The sequence below is a fragment of the Dendrobium catenatum genome, unplaced genomic scaffold (genome assembly GCF_001605985.2).
Source record: "Dendrobium catenatum unplaced genomic scaffold, ASM160598v2 fragScaff_scaffold_1029, whole genome shotgun sequence".
NCBI classification, from domain to species: domain Eukaryota; kingdom Viridiplantae; phylum Streptophyta; class Magnoliopsida; order Asparagales; family Orchidaceae; genus Dendrobium; species Dendrobium catenatum.
In genome coordinates, this window is record NW_021319491.1 from 382,861 (window position 1) to 405,544 (window position 22,684).

Below are 22,684 nucleotides of genomic sequence, written 5' to 3' on the forward strand. Positions count from 1 at the left end.
GGAAAATTTTCTAAGTCATGTTCGTACGGGACAAAATTAATTATCGTCAGGACGATTTGCTCTCTGTAAGAATTTCGTCCCAAACGAAATTAATTATCGTCAGAATGATTTGCTCTCTGGACGAATTTCATCCAGACAATAGCAATTTCGTACAGACGATCAAACCGACTTAAGACAGTTTCGTGAGTCTGTTCTGAAGTTTTTGGAACCGACCTTATGATAACTGTTTGTCTGGACTAACCTAGTTCGTACAGACGATTAGCGTGTACAAAATTATTTTGTACACATATGCAAACAGGTTCGTTTCAAGGCTTTTAAGTAAAATCGTCCGGGACGATTGTCGATCGTACGGGACGATCATGTTCAACATAACTTGAAATCTGCCATTTTTAGATGGTTTTTATTGTCTCTTCAATAAATAGGCCTTTCTAAACTGAAACTTAATCTTTTTGGTCATTGATCTTCGTGCCTATTGAGAAGAGAGTTAAGGAGAGAGTTTGAGAGAGCATTTGAAGGAGATTTCTTGCCGTTGGAGCATGAAGATTGGACTTGTGAAGAAGATTTTGGAAGAAGATCCGGTTCTCTGCTGACACTTGGAGGGTGTGAACAGCTGAGGGTTCTTTGCCCACACTTGGAGGGTATGAAAGGATGAAGGGTTCTCTGCCCGCACTTGGAGGGTGTGAAAGGACGACGGTACTCTGCCAACACTGGTGATAGTGTGAAAGGACGACGGTATTCTGCTAACACTTGGGATAGTGTGAAAGGACGAATGATTCTCTGCCGACATCAGGGGAGTGTGAAAGGACGACGGTTCTCTGTAGGTCTGGTTTTGACCGAACCACTATAAATCTGGTGTCATTTATTTTCTGCTGCTTATTTACTTTTTGTGATTAAAAACTTTGTGGTTGAAAAACTTTTTCTAGAAAAACTCATTAACTAAAGTTTTAGTTTCCAATAATTTTAAAAGAGGGTTAAAATTTTTAAGTACCAATTCACCCGCCCTTTTGGTTAGCCTTGGGACATTTAATTAGGCTTAACATCCTAATTCTCATTGAACGGGTTTCAACAGGAATAGCATTTTTCATCATACGCCACCAAAAAAGATATTCTTTAGGAGTTAATTTTAACTTCCTAATCCATTTTATTGGTATACCTTCACAATTCTTATCACACAAAGATTTAAAAGACATAGGTGTGATTGATCTCTCTAATTTACATTCTAACAATTCCACCATATATGCACTCCTTTCATGATAAATTGGGATATCTTGAATGATATTCACTAGGCCATCCAAAAAAAAGTTCTTTAATAGGGGATTATTCCAGTTATTATCACCATCAATAAGAAACGAAACTTTCTTATATTCCAAATCACTTATATTACACAAAGCAGACCACTTATTCAAAATTCTATCAAGAATCCACTTATCATTTAAGATATCAATTCTAGTCCCATTTGAGACTTTCCACCTAGTTATTGGCTTCAAGTAACGATATTCATCCTTAATAATACGCCAAGCATGAGAGGAATGTCTTCTAGTTTCATTGCTCCAGATATAAACTCCATATTTTGCAGTAATAATTTTATTAATAAGACTATCAGGTTAATTAATAAAATTCCAAGTAATACAGGCTCTTAGAGGTCCTTGTCTATTCAATGCACCTTGAATACTCAAACCTCCAAAATTGACAACTATACACATCGAATACCAAGAAATATAATGCAATCCTATTCTTAATCTTTTTGCCAAAGAAAGTTCCTACATAACTTTTCCAACTCCTTAAGAATGCTTTTGGAACTACAGAGTGAGTCATATAATAAGAGGAAAATGATGAATAAACTATTTTAATCAACATAATCCTCCCAAGTCCCAACCAATGTCAATAACTGAGAACCCCAAGAGTTATGATTATCCAATGCCTTCTTAAGAATGAAGTTATAATCAGAGCTTTTAAGTCTTCTATGGGCCAAATCAATACCAAGGTAATTGAATTCCTCCATTAATCTATATTCAAAAATTCTAATTAATTTCCTTCTTCTTCCACGAGATACAAATTTTCCAAAAAGGATCATACATTTCTCATTATTTAATCTTTGAACAATCCATCTGCAGTAGTCTTTCAAAATTTTACAAATCCTTATTGCATTTTGTCTATTAGCTTCAACCACCACCATCACATCATCTACAAACAACATATGAGTAATCTTCGGGGGTTTTAATATTACCTTTGTACTAAGCTTACTACCTCTCTTATCAAATGCTTTTGAAATTAACTCTGAACAAAGAATGAAAATACTTGGAGATAATGGGCATCCTTGTTTAAAGCCACATTTAGGATTTATCCATTTGCTTCTATTCCCATTAATACAAATTGAAATCTTTGGATTACTAAAACATTCAATGATAAGGTTTATAAACTTCATTGGAAACTCCATTTCAATAAGAATTTTGTATAATGTTTCCCAACACATACTATCATATGCTTGTTCCATATCCAATTTGAGCAATATAAAAGCTTATTTCACCAAAGAGAATCTCATTTTATTGACTACTTCATGAGCCAATAAATAATTATAAGATATTGTTCTGCCCAGCACAAAAGCACCTTGATGATCTAAAATAATTTTAGGTAGGCATACCTGCAATCTATTCAACATCATACTTGCCACCATCTTATAAATAGTTTGGCATAAGCTTATTGGTATAAACTTCTTCTCTTCCTTCGCATTGGATAGTTTAGGGATCAATATTACCATAGTTTCCTTCAAACCATTAGGCATCTTGCCATTCATGAAGAAATTATGCACTACATTCCATAACTCGATATTGGCAATATTCCAAAAAAAATTGAAGAAGTATGAATTAGCCCCATCGATTCCTGGAGATTTGTTATTGTTCAATTTCATAACAGTGGCATATAAATCTTATTTTGTAAAAATTACATTTATTATATCCTTCTGAACATCGTCCAGCTTCATTTTAGAAGTAAATTTTGGCCAATTGAAATAAGAACAACGCTTGCATTTCCATTTACTTACAAAAAATATTTCAATAATTGATTGTATAGCCTCCGGGTCGGTAATGCAACTACCAATTGCATCAGTAAGTTGATTAATGCTACTGTCATTCTTCCTACCTGAAGCATATGTATGAAAAAAAATGAGAATTATGATCTCCCTCCTCCACCCAATGTGTATTTGAATGTTGCTTCCACCATGTAGATAATTAGCTCATGGAACTTTCTTCTAAGTTCCGACAGTTTGCTTGAATTCAAACCAAAAAAGCTCCCCTCTTCTTGTAAAGACAATATCTCCTTTTGCAAATCTTCTTTCAATACATTAAGTTCTTGAGTTTATTTTTGCTCCAATAAAATAAGTTTTTAAGAGATCTACTAACCTTCCTTTGAAGAATATCTGAAGCTTCACCAAAATCCTTTTTGCTCCATGCATTTTTCACCACCCCCCAAGAAGCTTCATACGAGCACCAAACATTCTCAAATTTAAAAGATCTTTGAGTAAACGCAATCGAATTATTGAGGTTAAGAAGAAGAGGGCAATGATTAGAAGAAACCTGGCAAATGATTGATAACTGCAAACGAAATTTTATTTAAAGCTTTGGAATTAAGGAAAATTCTATCTAATCTTTCCCAAATATGAGAAAGACCATCTTTATTATTACACTAAGTGCATTTTGGTCCAATAAAACCAATATCATGATAATCATTTCTAGATAAGAATTCCTTCATATCTTGAGGCCCAAAAGAAAACATAAACCTTTTTCCACCTTTCTTATCTTCCTTAGAAAGAATGCAATTGAAATCACCCCCTAAAATACAAGGCTTGTCAATAGATGTGTACTTCTCAATCATCTCCCACAATTTTCTTCTCTCTTACTTATCCTTATTACTATATACAATGGCTACAATCCCACAAAACCATTAGTTGCATTCAACCAACTAATTATACCTTGATCAGATGATTCAAGGAAAGAAAAAGAGGATATTTTACTTTTCCACATTGCAATAATACCACCAAAAGTACCTCTGGCATCAACATGAAAGTAATCCCAATCCCTCCCAATAATTATGCTCACCTCAATGCTATCCTTAGTCTTTAATTTAGTTTCCATAAGACCAACAAAGAAAACCCCATTATCACCCACCACACTCCTCAAGTAATGGGAAGCCTCCTTTTTTTTGGCTCCCCTATAATTTCACACCAATAAAGAAAACATTAATATACCAATGGGGAAGATCCCCCAACATTATCCATTCTTACGTCACCATTTTTACCTCTGAGGTTGTCTTTAATAGGTCCAAACATATTAACATCCATTTTAAAATTTTTCTATTTAGAGGTTAAATTCTTCATCACATTATTGTTCACATTGCATTGAGGATTATCAACCTTCTCTTCTATCTTCGAATTCAAATTTGGTGGAGCTTTATTTTCTAACATTTACTTTAGGTTACTATTAGATAACTCCTTAAGCACTTCTGCACCCAAATTTTCTACAAAATTTACACCTGCACTTTGAGTATTAGTGGTATTTGTCCCAGATTATGTTATTTTCTCTAACTATATACTAGCATCATCCAACATAACGTTATTAGATACCCCATTGTTTAATACATTCGGTGCAATCTCATAATATGTTCCTACAATCAAGACAGTATTACCATTTTGTGGTTCTTCAATCCTCGCTGTCATAGAAACCATCGTAACATCAACATCAAGAATAGGATTAATATTCTTATTATTTGTGATTTTTTTGTTGCTGATCACCAGTTCTATATTATAAGCTTCTTCTATAGATCAGACCTCACATTGGTTTTACTAACAAATTTTTTCACCTTTGATTCACCCATATTCCTCTATCTAGAACCTTTAAACCCATTAAAAGGTTTCTTCCTTCCATAGTTCACATGAATCCAAGGTCCATATTCTTCATATTCATTCAAAGTAATGCTATCATATTCAATCTGACTTATTCCAACTCCATTACAAAATTTACTTCATAGCCTTGCTTATTGGTATAATCATTCAACACCTTTCTACTAGATAAAGGATTTATCTTGGAACTATTAGAATTAATGCATTTTTAAAGCTCATGACCAACTGTTCCACATTTATAACATAAAGAGGCAATCTTCTCATATTGTGTTTTTTTAAAGAATCTTCTTGAAATTCCATCCACCCATACCCCTTGAGGAAGTTTCTCATCTATCTTTATACAAATGTAAACCCTTGCAAATTCCCTACTCCCCAAATTAAACATGTTGCCATCCAGATACGTAGGGGTTTCCACCATAGAACTATTCTTGTAATGTTAGTATCATCCCAACAAAATAATGACAGAAAAGGAAGTTTGATCCTTACAGGTGAAAACAAAATTTTCATAGTTAAAGGAGAGAATTCAGGACTCCAATTTTCCATACCAACAATATATCCCACCACATACCATGGTTCTCCACTAATAATAGCATCTTTAACTTCAAAAGAGTAGAAAGAACACATAAACCAATCATTGCCTAAATTGGTTAAATAGAATAAACCTAAATGCTTCCATTGTTTTCTAAGTTCAATACTTATAACAAAGAATGTAATAGATTCACCAAATACTTTAATAACAACCGAGTTGAAAAGTTTATGAATATTAGAATTTTCATTCTCATGATGGAGTTTAACAGCCACTCCGTCATCAGACATACAAATCTCATTTTCTACATTCACAATCTTAATATTAAGATGCATATTTAGTAACTTAGTAAAATTATTGGTCTTCTTAAATAAATCAGGATTGTCTTTATTCACTTCAGTATTCAGAGAAGAGACAGCATCAACATTAGAAAAGCATACTCTTCCATGATGTGAAGAAATAGGCTTATAATCATTCCTAATATTTGAACGAACTTTTTGTGCATACGAATATTTATTCAGAATTCCATTAGCATCACCATTAACAAATTTGGAGAATCTGTTAACCAATAATTTGGTGCCAAATGAGGACGAAGCTTCATAGTCAATACTTTTGTAATTGTCAGCGGTGAAATTTCTTGAGGGAACAACATTATTTTCTTCCATAATTCCTTAACCTTTTCTAAAGAGATTTTCTTCAACTCAAGAAATAATCACATTTTTAACAATCCGACGCATCTCTTATAATCAAAGGAGATCCAGTCAACAATCTTCATGAAGAAAGTAACAATGAAGAAAAAAATGATCACCTGTGAACATTGTTTTGAAAACCGGACCGGACCGGCCGGTTCAACCGTGAACCGGTCTTATGGCCTGTTCGGTCCTCCCTAAGAACCGGGCTAGCAACGAACCGGCCAAAACTGGTTTGAACTGGCAGTCGAACCGGCCGACCGTTGAACCGGACCGTTTTTTAAAAACCGGTCGGTTCAACTAATAATATATTTAAATATTTTATTTTTATATAAAATGTTTAATTATTAGAATTTTGTGATGCATCACGATCAGTTAATGCAATGCTATGTCTTCTCAAGAGCTCTATAACATTGTTTTAGGATATTGTAGTACTATATTCTCTATTTGGAGCTATCTTAATGGGAGTTCTAGGGTGATGGGTTTCTAAGTATCATAGCACTAGGTCAATGTTGGAATTTTAAAAGGGGGTTTTGCATAATTAAGTTTTTTTAGGAATTTAATTTAGGATTTTAGCCTCAAAATCAAATAAATCATTATAAATAATCTATCAGCTAAGGAGGTGAAGATATCATTCCTTAATGGGTTCAGATAATGAAACTAAAAATTTCATCCTCATTATAATAATCAAATCTAGGGAAGAATACGCAAGACCCTGAAGGGTCAAAATGACATTTTAACTGAATTTAATTGTCATAACCTGGATGAAAGATTATTATCTTTGTATTCAAATTCATAATAATAGTTGATATAAAATGAGGATAATGGTCATATTTTGTTTAATTTTCCCAAAGAAGACTAGTTAATTACACCTCCCGATAATGAGAAAGAAATTTTGATTAAGGATAGTCATTGATCAGGTATGTAGAGATATGTGTTATCTGGCATATAATAGTAGCATCGATTTGGATATTTAGAATTTTGAAGATTTAATGTTTAAAATTAAAAATTTCACCATCTTGCACTTAAAGTGGATGGTGGGGGAATGGATGATGGGTTTGATCAATATCTCATAGTTCCATCATCCCAGGCCATCATGGTCCCTGGCCTACTTAGTTAAGGAGGTAGTCAAGCCAACTTGACAGAAGTATTCTTGTCAGCAGCCATAGGTCACTTCGTCCAAGGGCACCTTGTAGACCTGGGGGATGTTTATTTAAGAGGATAAATTTTAATCCACCTTAGTTTATAAAGTGTTTTGTTCCATATCAATTATATCCTATTGATTCATATCTTAAGGAGTTAATTCCATTGGGGAACATAGGAGTCTGGCCATAACCATAATATAGTGGTGCCATTTGGTGGCAAACCACTCAGTTCAGAGGGCCCCGATCATAACCGTATATCTTGTGATGCCATTTGGTGGCAAAACTATCAGTTATAGGATACATGCCACATCTCTGCTAGCCTAAGATAATTTGAGAATGAATCTTAGTGATATTCTCGATCAGAAACTAGCTCTTTGTGAGCAAATGTGTATTTTCAAATATATCCACCTCGACATACTATTATGAAGGGTGAATGGATTTTGCTTTAAGTGTTTAAATGGTTGAATTTTAATTTTAAATATTACAAATTTTGATATTTTTGGCATGGAAATTTCAGTAAAATTTGAAAGTATTTGAAGGTGTAGAGTATTTGGAATTAACCCCTCCGATTTAGATTTACATTCAATACGGCCATCATCTGGGTGTATATGGTCAATTAAAAATACTTATATTTTATGAGAATTTGAACTTTCTTGATGTCTGAAGGTATTTGAAATGGTTGGAGTTAACCCCTCTTGTTGATATAAACATTCAATACAGCCATCATTAGGGTGTATGGGGTCATTTAAAAATACTTATATTTTATGAGAATTTGATCTTTGTGGAAGTTTAGAGGCATTTGAAATGGTTGAACTTATCCCCTCTACTTGATATAAATATTTAATGCAGCCATCATCAGGGTATATGGGGTTATTTGAAAATACTTATATTTTGTGAGAATTTAAACTTTATGGAAGTTTGGAGGCATTTGAAATGATTGGAGTTAACCCCTCTAATTGAGATCTATAATCAACACAGCCATCATCGGGGTTGAACCTTGTTGACTCTGTCAACTTGCTGATAGAGGATCAAGTTTCATAAGTTTCAAGCCTTTGTTAGTTAATTGTTCCTTTACTAAACCTTGAAGGCCTAACATGAATTATAAAACAAAATATCCTGGTCGATGCCACGATCGTATATTTATTCAACAGTTTGAGCTGTGTTGACTCCTATATACCCACATAGAAGGATCAAGCTCAAACTTGAGTTTATTGTTTGACCAGTGTATCATCCCTATGTGTTACATGTATGCCTATAACACGCTCACTAGGGCCCATATGGGTCAGGTGATTACACATTCCCTTCTTCGTACCTATGTGCATACATATTATTGTTCATGTATGGGGACATTCTTAGAATATTTAGCAATAATCAATTATGTGAATGATTAGCATTCGAGTGTGCCCAACGCTCTATGTAGAAGCCCATAGATTCTTTCTATTTACTTGTATGAGTGTTGTAGATCTGATGGCATGGAGTCGTGGTGTATTGGGTCTCATTTGAGAATTTATAAATTCCTTATGTTATCTTGCATGGATGTTACGGATCCAGTGGCATGGCATTACACTATAGTCATTTGCTCATTCTATACATGTAGAATGCCGTGCACTACTTGTTTCTTTCAATAAGTGGATTGTAGTAAATTAACAAATATCATATTTTAACTAGTAGATATTGCTATCTATTGTAGTTCCCTTGCCTCCTTCTTATAGACGGCATGTTAAGTGTATAACATGTTTCCTATAGAAGATTGTACTTGCATTTGTCACATTCTTTTTGCATTTTGTTGTGGTCTTCGGCCCATGCAGTACATCCGCCATTGCTACAGGTAGGTTGGTAGATATATTTTTCACATACTAAAATTGACTACATGACACTACATTTACTAAAATCTTTCTACATCTACCCACATGTGGCATATGGTGCGTATATCTGTATTTGTAGGGAAGTCAAATAAATTGCAGATCTTCTATTGCTTCTTGTAGGATACCGTTGAGCTCACTTCATCAACATCCTATCATTTATTACATGTTGCATTTGTATGTTTAAAGGGGAATTTATTGTTAGGAGGCAAATTAATATGTTCATTTGTATGTTATTGTCAATTATCGATCAAGTTATATTTTCCTCAAATCTCCTCATACCCATCAATCAACAAGTTGCCATATTCACTGCACATAAGTCTATTAATTTTTGTTGGAAGCCAACACACATTCTCGCATGCTACCATTGGCAGTTGGTTGAACTGTGCTTGCCACTGATTTATCATTACATCTTGATTAGTGAGTTATTTCACTCATAGCTTATATACCCTCATCATTCATAGATAGATTGGCGTATTCATCAGTAAACCACGTTATATGTGTTTGTAAGTGGTATCTGTTGTTCGTAGAAGACCAATGTTGCTTACAAATTGCTCAGTGTATTTTTTTACAATTAGGAGACATCAATTGTATACAAGCTGTAGTTTTTTCATGTTCTCTCAAATTGACTTTGGTCAGTAATTCATTGTATGTTGGATTCCTTTGCTTAATTATATGGGATATTATTGTTTCTAGGTAGGTTATGTGTATTCACTTGTGGTTTGATGTCGTTGACTCCAAAAGTATCTTGGCATCAACTACATGTCACTTTCCATTAATCATGGATGAACCATTGTATTCCTAGCAGTCATCCACTTTTGTTTATAAGTGTTTGTATGTATTGTAACTCTTCATTCTTTCTTGCAAATCACACATCGTATGACTACTTGTATGCACCCGGGATTCATCATAGTTATAGCATACTCCTTATCATCATTTTCATTTTAGTTGTTGCTTGTGAGTAGGATATAGAGAATTTACTAATCAATGATCACTGGTTGTAGTTGCTCATCATTCATTGATGACCATTGTTTTTTCAATGCTTGCATTTTGATTGGCATGAGAGCTTTTCAACAATTATTTGGAAACTTCATACATATTGTCAACATGTTGATTGGAATTCCACTGCATTTATCACACGTCTTCTTCCTCATAAGCATGTCAAATGTGTTCGTAGAAAATTATTTCTTCGTAGAGCATAGGAGGCATTTATTATCACTTGCAAATTGATGGATTGAAATTCACAATATAATTTAATGTTTATTATCCACCAATCATATACATTTCAAAGTTTATCTGCCACTTGCATTGTATCTTGTTCGTTCGTGCTCATCACATATTGATTTTCAGTATTTATAAAGGAACCCAACATGTTTACTTGTATGTTGCCTATGTCTGGAAGTATTCCACCACGAGTCCTTTGCTTGCATTTAACGTGGTGTTCATTTGAAAGTTTAAATCATCACTTATTATTTACACTTCTTTGTAAATGTTCATTTGAAACTTTAGTTCAAGTTTCTTATTTTATTGATTGATATTTATTTGGATGACTTGGATTCATCACTTAGTATTTGTATTTTTATTATGACATTCACTTATTATTTGTATTTTAATTATGTTCAAGTTCATATTCAGTTTGATCCAAATCAATTTTAGGTCTAAGTCCCCTATTATCCTTTTGCGTTTAATTAAGTCCCCTAGTTAGTGTAAAATTTGGTAGCCTCTCGGCATCTCCCCTGTTTAAGGAAAGACTATAAGATTCTAGGCCTTCCCACCATGCTAATAAAAGCATATATGGTAGGAGACTTTAGACATCACGATTGTAGTTCATTTCCATAATTCTAATAAAAGCATGTATTGGGTCATCGATGGTACATATTTTATAATAAAGTTGGCTTTCCCCTGCTTGAGGGTACTCATAAGTAAATTTTCTTCATTGTAAGCATTGAACCAGATTCCTATCCTACAACACTAATAAAAGCGTGTAAAAGTAGTTTTTTGGTGCACTGTAAATGCCGAAATTGAGCTTTTGGATCACCAAATTCGTCGCTAGCAATGAGACGCACTTCCTCCCACCACACTAACAAAAGTGTGTATATGTGGTTATTTTATTGTATTGTAAGCATCCAAGGAGGGTTCTCTTAGTTTTAAGATTTAGAGGGGTTATTCCTTAGTGACTGGTGAGGTGAAGTTGATACAAAGATCGAAGCAAGAGATGCATTCTTTTTTTCATTTCTTATTTTATAATTAATTATAATTAAAATAATTAGTTAAATACAAAAATTAATTAGTTACACTTAGGTTTAATTAATTATAATTAATATATCATTAATAAAATAATTTATTATAATTAAAAAAGGAATTAATTATAATTAAACTTAATTAATTATGATTAAAATAATTTTAATTATAAGTAATTATAATTGAACATAATTAATTATAATTAAATTTAACTAATTATAACTAATTCATAATTAATTATAATTAATTATAACTAAAATAATTACTTATAATTAAATCTAATTAATTATATTTAAATAATAAGTTTTAAGCAGGATTAAAATAGTATTTGATACGATATATGCACATAGGTGTCGGATATAGGATTTGTGCTGATTTGAGAAGGATTTAACAATATTTAAACATAATTTAGCACAAGATATTGTTGGGTTCAAAGATATATATAAGTATTGAACATGATTTATGATAAATCCTATTAAATAGAGAGTTAAGCCCTCTGTTTCCTAAGAGTTTGACGGCTTTAAGGGATTTGACCAAAGAAGCATGCGAAAGGGGAAAGTTACCTTCATAGCGAGAGAGCTCCCGTCTTGGCTTTCGATATAAAATATCGTAACTTCTGATCCCATAGGAATGGGAACATCATCGAGGGAGAAAAGTCGGTTAACAATTAAGGAGGTGGAGAGGGGTTTGGTGGTTAGAGGTCAGGGTGGGGCCAGTTGAAGAGTCAAAAGGAGATGAAATCTTATAAGATTAAATCACATGAAGAGATGGGTGTTGGGCTATGGGTTCGGTTGGAGAAGGTAGAGGCAATGACTAGGGCTCATTGGAGATGGATTCGGGTTGGAGATGCCTGGCTATAGGAGTTTAAACACGGTGTAGGCAATAGTTTCGAGGAGTTTTGGGACATGGTTGGATGATTGCTATGGCTTGGAGGAAGAAGGGAGGTATCAAGTAAAGGAAAGGAATGGAGGTAGAAGTGGTCTGAGGTCATCGAAATAGAGAAGAGGTCTTTGGGTGTTCTGTGATATGGAAGAAGCGTGCAAGAGGAAACCAAAGGATTTAGCTCCTTCTCCATTTATTGATGCAAAATGGACTGAGCTTGAGGTAAAACAAAACTCAATCAAATCCATGCTAAAACAGAACTCTACATCGAAATCACTAAAAAACTAGTAAAAGAAAGAAATCCTATACGCAAGTTAATTAAATCAAACACATTAATTAATCAAATTAATTTTGTAAAGTAATGTCCATAAGCAAAATGCCCCTTTATTACAACTCATTATTTATAGAAATTAAAAGTGGTCGGGCACTACTAACAACAAACCTAAATTCTAATCTTAGGATCGACGCAAGCTGACTTTGAGCACTCTTTATTTTCAATTCTTCATCCTTCTCCTCTTCAGGGTCGTTAGATTCATCGTACCTAGATACCCAAATGAAAAATAAAACTCATCCCCGGAAGGGGAGGTTATTCTTTTCACTAAGGGATATTGTTTCTTCATTCGAATCCAGTTTTGAAAATATGTATTCTGATTCAAAGGCTAACTTTCACAACTCTTAACTTTAAATAAATTATAGTAATATAAAAGTTAAAAAAACTAGACTGTCATGTAAGGTTATCCTAAGCAATCAAATATAAATAAATATCCCAAAAAGTTTAAATATGTGCATTAAAAAGTAAATCATACTTGGTCATGCTCTTATTTATTTGGGCGTTAAGAAGCTAAAGCACCTATAGCAGTTATAATAAATATTTATTTAGCCCCTTTTCTTGCCCTAAACGAGCATGACCACCTGTAGAAATGCCCGGGAGAAACCAGATCAGTCCCAACCTAATGGTATATTATCACCCATCACATTAATACATAGAGTATGGTAATTGTAAATAAATATATTAATCAATTTTCAATCACAACATAGAAGGAAAACTCAAAAAAACTTCAAACACAGTGGTAAATTAGACACCAGGCTAGCCTAAACTAGAGTTGGTTGTCTTACCAAATCATCTAAAGTATGCGTAAAAGGCCGTGTGGCTAGGGTAGATCCTTAATTTGGTAGTTTGTTAAAGTTATATAGTATTCGGGTTTGTTAAAGGTCAAAGGAAAAAATTCATATTTAAGTTTAAATATTAATGTATTAAATCTTAAATTAGATATATTTTAACGATTAAATAATTACTACCTTTATTGCTCATTGAGGCTGTGATGTTTATTTCACCCTCCTTAAGACTAAGCTAATAGCCTTGTTGGTTTGGGTTATCTAGTAGTAATCGGGATTGATTAAGTTATATTAGTTGATTGGAGATTAAGGGTTAATAATTTTTAATCTAATTGAATGATTACTGATTTGAATAATTAGATTTAGATTTTCTAGAATTTTGAAGTTAATTATCAAATTTTGAAATTATTCCAATTATTTAATGTGTTAATTAAGTGGTTAAAAGATGACTTTTAAAATTAAAATGATTTCTGGAATTTTCATTTTTTTCTTAAATATTAGATCTTAAGGTGAGTAATTAAACTCTCAATTTTCTCAATTTGGAATTTTCTACCTTAAGTTATGATTTTTTTAATTTTTGATCTAGTTTTGAACTACGGTTGACAAGAGAGTTTACTTTTTGACTTTGACTTAATTTTGTGGTTTTGATATTTTTATAAAATATTATATTTTAATTAGAGTTAAATTCATTTTAGTTTGATTGAATTGGATTTTTCTAGAATTATGTGTGATTTTTCAGATATTTTTGGATTTTCTTAAATTGCTTAAATAGGAGGGATTTTTAGGTTTTGATCCAAATTATCCCAAACCACTTGGAATCACCCCCAAACGTTATAAATGACCTAAGGGAATGTTTCCAAGTATTTAGGAAATTTTTGAATTTTAAATATTTTTTAATTAATTAATTCAATTAGTTATCAATTTTTATTAAAAACTAAATTAAAGTTAAATTAAGAGTGATCTAATGGGGCTTTTATTTTTCATGGGTTAAGGGTTCAATTAGGATTAATTAGAGCCTTAAGTTTTTTTATGATTTAATAAGAATTAATTAAGAATTAATTAATGTTCTAGAGAAATCTAAAAAAGGATTTTGGGATCCCTAGTTGCTGGACCAAATGGGCACCAAATCAAGTGAATTTTGGATGATAAGATCACCTGATATCAAGGTAAAATTCCTCGAAATTTGAGCTTTAATAGAGCTTTCTATGGTTTCTAACCAAGCCACATGAGGAAACCTCTTAGTCACCTTAAAAAATTCTTATGTTACTACCCTAGGCTTGGATGGAGGTGCAATCAGTCATTCTAAACTCCTTAGACTAAGCACAATTAACACAAGAACATCCAACCATTAATTCTCATTGGAAAGATCATAATGCTAATTTGAAATTAAGGGTTAAATTATGACCCCTAATCCCAAATTAACTCAAAGATCCTATTAAACTTATCAAACATGGGAGGAAAATTTTGGACATGTCAGAGACATGCCCAAATTTGTTCTCCCAAAGTCCCTTGCCATGGTGACATCGAATTAACCTACAAATTCAATAATATTAAAAAATTCAAATTAGAATTGACATTAACACGGGGATAATTGGGACTTGGGACCATATGGCTTTTGAAGATCTCCCTGAGACCTTTTCAATGAGCTTAAGGACACATAATATGGTTAAGTAGACTAGGAGATATGAATTTTTGAAGCTTATCTTAATTTCTTATGAAATTAAATCTAGAATTACATAGTCAGACGGTACTTTATACACGGGTGCCAGCCAATTGACTAACCAATCATTACATCTAACTGTATAAATACTGAATTGATTACAACCATTGGAGAATTGATCGAGCGGCTACAATTAAATGGGCTCTAGAATTGTGTGATCTATTCCAAACCATTTATTAAAATTAATAGTTAGGATTATATCATTAACCTCCCACATGGACTCAAGTCCGTTTATATTTTCTAGCGTGATGCAGGAGAATGCGCTAATGAACTTTCATATAATTTAATAAGAAGGATCAAGATTATAAGGACTTTCAATCCAATTGTGGGATTGCATTAGATTAAAAGTTCTTTTTACACTTGACCAACAATACCTAATTAGGAGCTCGGGAGAAGAATTTACCAAAGAGAAATCCCTAACGAATGGCTTTTTCTCACAGGAAGCTTAAGAGGATGAAGGCAAAGACTTGTCCTTCAGAAGTCTCTACAGAAGGACCACCTTATGCATGAATTCAAGCAGAGGATGGAGATCTTTCACTAGAGTTCACTCGAATGGATGGTTAGAAGAGGCTGGGAGGCTATGGAACAGGAGAGGAATGCTCAGTGATCTCTAGGGAGTGTTTTCAAAAGCTTGGATGTGAATGAGGTGTTATGGTTGGAAGTACCATATTCAAATCATTCATGTGGCCATGGACGACCAGGATCACTTGACGGAACGGTCAAATGGATGGAAAATGGAAAGGGACACCTCCTCCGAGGTATGTGAGCTCGAAGCTAATGAATTGAATCACTAGGCAACCATCGGGATAGTTTAAAATTTTATTTGGGTAGAGGTAAGTTACATTTTTTAAACATTATTTTAATAATTCAAAATTTTGGGGATTTCTTAATGTTCTAATTAAAATTTTGACAAAAAATGGATATATCTTATCACTAGGTAAATTTTCACCACATAACTTTTGATGTATCATAGTTTGAAATAATTAACATATTTTAGTATTTTATTTATGAAGTTTTTTTGGATAATTTTCAAAATATGTCACTTTATTAATCTAAAAAAAATGCTCTAACACATATATATCATGTTGTAGTACAATAAAATCTTCAAAATATAGCTAGGAATAACGTGTGGTAATTTGATAAATTTTTTTAAAATATTAAATTTTGAACATGGATTTCCCCTAAATTTTTGTTGATTTGGTTATTAGTAAAATATTATAAGAAACATTATAATAATTTGTAAATTGAGTACTATACTTGAAATTTCATTTATATATATGCTTAGATACATGTAATGTGCGAATCTAGAGTAGTTTCGATGATTGGTAGAGAAATAATATGTTATCTATTCGGAGTTATAAAGGCCTAAAATATTAGAATGTTTTTGGTGTTATGAATTAGGAGTTATATGGGTATATCATCTAATATGCTTGTACGAGAACTAATAAGGTCCTAAATTCTAAATTATGACAAGGGAAATATTTTGATATGAGAAATTATTATGAAGTGTTTGTTGTTAAACTTCTTTACTATTTTGTTATTTTTCTACTTCTCTACTACTATGATACTTATGATTGGTGTGTTAAAGACAATATTTAATATTTTGTACATATTTAATTAATTTTCAAAATTTTATTGGACCTCTATATGGATGGGTTTCATTTACTATTACTACTTTATTATTTGTAATTTTAATTATTAAGACTTGGAAAGGTTAAATGTGTCCTACTGAGCTGTGATTGCTCATGCCTACTTTTTGTATCTATTTTAGATTAGGAAAAGTAAATGGGATAGGTTGAGTAGAGGAAATGTTATAATAATTGAGATCAAAGTCTAGTATGGCAGATGGAATTTGAAAGTCATGGATTTTCTTTCTTATGTGTTATATGTGCCATGTTATTCTTGTAAATAATTATATTGGTTATAAATATTTATGAGATGAATAAAAATGAGTTTAATTATGAGTATTTATATACTTTAATTAAAGTTTTAGTAGTTTTGTAGTGCATAAATAAATGAAAATTCTATAATTCTCTCCAATTATTTCTTTAAATTTCTATTCTATCACCATTCAAAATGGTATGACCCATTCTATTTGTTGGTTATATCAGGTCGAGTTGTGAAAGATTTTTTAATATCATATCAATGGTTTGGTGGAAGTAACTATAATAGAGCCATAAAATTGATATGTAGTTAGGGAGGGAGAGCTCATGGTAGTATTATCATGTATTCATTTTGTTTTATTTTCACATGAATGTTTCATTTAGTACTATGCATTATATGATTGTACCTGATGAATCTGTCAAAACTAGAAATGATAGATGGGTAAATTTCTAGTTAGACATTGCTAGTATAGAATATGATAGAGGTAGTTAGGTTTGATTCCATTTCTTAATTTGTTTAGCAACACAGCTGATGGGCGAGGCCTCAAGCAAGATTTTTTATATTAGATATGATGACACACACAAGCATTTAGAGATGTTTCTAAGTTTAATTCCTTTAATATTTAAGGGTGTTGTGAAACCCAAGGAAATAAAGGATTAGCTTATGAGATTGGTGAAGACATTCTATAGGGACGTAATGTCTAGCTAATAGGAGAGTTCCTTTAGATATTTTTTTTTTATTTGATGGGGAAGATGAATGTTGGTGGTTGGGACACCATAAAGAAATATTCTATCAAAGGTTGACTTTTTTAATATCTATGAAAGGTTGAATGCTCTGATACCTACTTTTGATTGGTTACAAATGTAGAGGATATATGTGAGGATGGTATATATAAGTAGATTTGTGATGTAGTATGCGATTGGATTTACTATAATGGATTGTTATGGTTCATAACTTGTTAGTACTTCTGGAGAGAAGTGCTATCATTTTTAGAGAGGAATCTGAGATAGTTCAAGGTAGCCCTTTGTACCATTCAACATTACTAACTTTTTTTATGGTGAAGAGGGCTTAATTAATAAAGAATGATCATATGGATACTCAGTAGCAATAGTTTGTTAGTATGAATAGATTTGAAGGAGATGCTTCTAATATTTGCTACAATGGGAATACGAGTAGGTTTTAACCTAGAGATTCTAAGAGATACCCATCTATATTTATTCTTGTGGGTGGCAGTGGAGTAAGTTCTAAGGGATCTATTAGTAATTTTCCTTTATATCAATATTATGGTTGAAGACATCCATGTTAATGTTAATAGATGACTAGGTAATGGTTCTAATGCATGCATATAAGATATATGATTATTAATTATCCTTAAAATGGACCTAATAGAGATTCTGAGGTTAGAGCTAAGAGTTCTACATAAATACAGAGACTAAAGGTTGTTCCACCTAATTCATTTTTTTGAGAAATTTTAGCAAAGATCGTGGTATATTAATAGGGAGATAGATTTTTAGTAGCTAGAGATATCTTAGTAGCTCTATTACTCTAACCTTGATAATAGTCAGATTGTACAGCTTGACTCATATGAGGCTAGGGATATATCTAACATGGCTATAGGTACTAATTAATGTTTTTGTTTTTTTATGTGATGTTAAATTTTATTTAACATAGGTGTTATCCATTCCTTTATTTATAAGAAGTAGTATACTCATATACATCTATCTTTTATACTTTTACCTTATGCTTTAAATATTATTTTAATTACAAGTGATTCTATAGTGGCTAGCAATATCAATTTGAGTCATGAGAAAAAGATTTTTGTCAGGTCTAATAATATCACTTCTTTTTAGTTTTTTATCATTCTGGGTATGAATTGGTTGAGATAAAATGAAGCTCAGATTGATTAAATGAAGAAGATGGTGACTTTATTTATAGGAAATGACAGTTTTATTTTTAAAGGAGTCAGAGAAGTATTATCTTATCTAACATATGCTTTGCATGTATATAAGTTGAGAAGGAAAGGGAATATGATATATTTGGCTTATGTGAATGATCAAAGAATGAATCTTAAAAGTCTTGATGAAGTTCTTATTGTTGAGATTTTTCCTAAATAGTTTGTGAGTAAGTTATCATATAAGGAGATAAAATTTTGTGTTGAGGTTAGTCCTATATAGAGGTAGGAGAAAAAATCTTTTTGGGCCAGCTCTGGTAAGTGATATTACAGAGAAGATCTGTTGATCTGATAAAGGTTAAAAATTGTCATGGATAGGAATTATAAATACTATGATTTAAAACATCATTATAGAGAATTTTAGGCCAAAGACTATAACATCTACAATATAAGATCTTTTTTTATTACATAATATATTAAAAATTCAATGATGACATTTTTCTGAGGAGGGGACATAACTCCTACAGAATTTATGTGTGATTGCACCTATTCCAACCAAGTCTGGTAAGTAAAATTTTTTCATTTATAATATATACGTGTGTCTATGAGTACTCTATATGCATAAGTATGTTTGAAATTATTCAAAAATAGGTCTCAAAAGTTTGTGTTCTTGTGTATGAAAATCTAGAATTTTTTTAGACCACTGATCTCCTTGGCTATTGACACATGACATTGAGCCTTCCAATCAATTTTGATTTGAACTATCACTATGGTGTTATGGTTAGGTGCTATGGCTTTGCTGAAAGTTTATGAGGGTTGTGAAACCCTAATGAACTTGCCAAAGGCTAACTAAGACAGGGGTGAATTGGTATTTTAAAAAAAATTAAAATAAAAAAGAAAATCTTTTTTAAATATTTTTAAATATTTTAAAACAAACGATTCTATCCCACAATGTGAAAGCATAACTAACTAAAATCAAAGATTTTCAACACATAACAAATCACAAATAAAGATGCAGAAATTAAATGCAGAAAAGTAAATAGAAAGAACATAGAAGAATTATAATGGTTTGGTCAACTTGACCTATATCCACTCCCCAGAAACCTCATTTTCAGGTATTGCACTAAAATTACTGTCTCTATTTTTACCCCCTTCGCAAGGCGGAGAATCCTTTACAAAATCATTCTACCGACCAGGTGAAGCAGAGAACCTTGAATCCTTTTACTCTCTCCAGGAGTAGGTAGAGAACCTGGAAATCCTTTTACTCCCTCATGGAGTAGGTGGAGAACCTTAGAATCCTTTTACTCCCTCCTAGAGTAGGTAGAGAACCTTAGAATCCTTTTACTCACTCTTGGAGTAGGCAGAGAACCTGAATCTAATGCTAATGATTGTCTTTCCCAGAGCCACCAAGGAACCTGAAAAGAAACTTGAGGAAGATGATGGAGACCTTGCTTGGAGCAACATTTATGAACCCCTACAAAACTCCCCCTCATAATAATCTCTCTCTCTCTCTCTCATACAAGCTCTCTCTCTTCCTTCTCTAAGCTCTCTCTCAAGATAGGAAACTAGCAAAAGATCATCTCAAGTGATATAATTACTTAAATAGTCGGCTTGTGAAAACCCTAAATTTTCAACTTGCCGTGATAGATAGTCTTGAACGATTAATACAAAATAGCCCTTTCAGTCAAGATGGTCACCTTTGCCATATACAATTAGTTCAAGTATTTATACAAATCATTCAATATGATCCTGCAATCATCTAGGATGATTAGTTTAAGATATTATATTGATCATCCAATACTATAGGGGATGCTGGGTGGCAATCTTCATATCATCCTACAACCCTCTCAAGATGTCCAGTATGATCTTCCTAGATGATTAGAATAAAATTATGATTTTCATCTTGGATGATATGGGATCATCCAACAAAATATAAAAGATCATACAGGACGATCTATATGGATCATCATGTATGATATGATTGATCAATTTGACCATAGTTAGTCTCATAATCATCAGATCAATTTAGGCATAATTTCCATCAATCATCCTGAATGATGAATGTCATCCTGTATGATTATAATAAAATTTGAAAATGAAAATATTACCTAGATTGTGATTGGCGCCTATTTTTTACATTCTAAATTAATTTTTATACGATATTTGATCATCTCGTATGATTAGTTATTTAATAGGGATTCCCTAGTTAGGATTTTTCTATTATTAATTAATCATCTAGGATGATCAAAATCATCTTGCATGATTAGGTCAAAGAAAAGAAAAAATCTCTAACTCACCAACTCACTCCCTTGAGTGTATGTGTGCAAGGTTACTTAGCCTGGGTCCACCAGATACATAACTTGACTCAAGAAAAGTAAAATGTACATTTAAATTAAAGTTACAGACAGACTCAATATAGTCAACCTAATCTCAAATTGATTTGCATTTCAAGAGATCTTATGGACCTAAAATATTAGTAAGCAGGGCAAACAAAATAGATATGTAATAATAGTAGTAGTAAGGAAATAATAATATTTGTTATCATCAAAATCATAATACTTGAGTCTAGATTTGTAACAATCTTCCCCCTTTTTATGATGGCAAATATTATTGTTAAAAATTTCTAAGCAAGGAAAATTTTTTTATTTTTCTCACTTTTTTAAAAGAAAAAATGAGACATAAAAAATATATAATAGAAATCGAATTAGGAAAATTCTACTAAAATATAAGCAAACAACACACTACTCCCTCTTTTGACATCATAAAAAAGAGGGAAAAAAAATAAAAACACTAAAATAGAACAAAGTATATAATGGGAGTAATATGAATTTGATCCCTAGCTTTTGGAATAATTGAGGTGTGAAGAATGAGTTGGATAGTTCAGGCATCTTTCACTAAGGTACTGGTTGCAGAGTCATGATAGGGGGCACTAGTTTCTCTAAGAAGAGTATTAACACAACCCCAATTAAAATTATGATTTGAAGCCAAAATATGGATTTTTTCTCTAGTGGTGGAGAGATAAGAAAATTCAAAGATATCCTAATAGGTTATTTCAACAGGTAGTCTATTAACATATAATTGGAGTGAAGTAAAGTCAAAATTTAGATGGAGATTGGTGAAGAATTCAAAAGTAGTTCATAATTAAAAAAAGCAAGTGTAAGAATAAAGTCAAGAGTGGTTTGAGTGAATAGGTTTAGTACCTGATAGGTCAAAACCTCCTTATTGATAACTTATATAGGATGAGCACATGTATCGTCTAAGATGATTAGTAATAATGGATTGGCCTAATAGCATTCAAATCATCCAATGACTCCTACCACGTGTATCGTCAAGTACGATGTATGAATCATACGTAACGATCACTAATAATTTATTTATATCAGCTATTGGATGTAATGTGATTTGAGTGTTGTATCTTTGTTCATAATGTATAGGATGATGTGAGCAAAACTAGAAAAAATGCAAGACATAGAGTGTGATGATCAAGAGGATTTTAAAATAAAAATAAGAACACTAAAAACATAAAAACACACACAACAACCAAATAAAAATTAGTCATAAATCAAAATAAAAGAACCCATTTTTTTTAATTGATCAACTCTAGTAAATGATAAATTTTCCTTATGAGTAGACTAAAAATTAGTAAGAAATAAATTAACAACATTGAAATTCATAAAGGGTAGAAAACTAATCTTGTGAACCCTAACTCGGACTCCTTACAGGTCAAAATTCTTTTTAAAATAAAAATCTAATTAAAAAAGAAATTAGACAGGAAAATTGATCTTTTCAAACTTCATTTAAGAAAAATATTTGATAGAATAATATTTTTACATA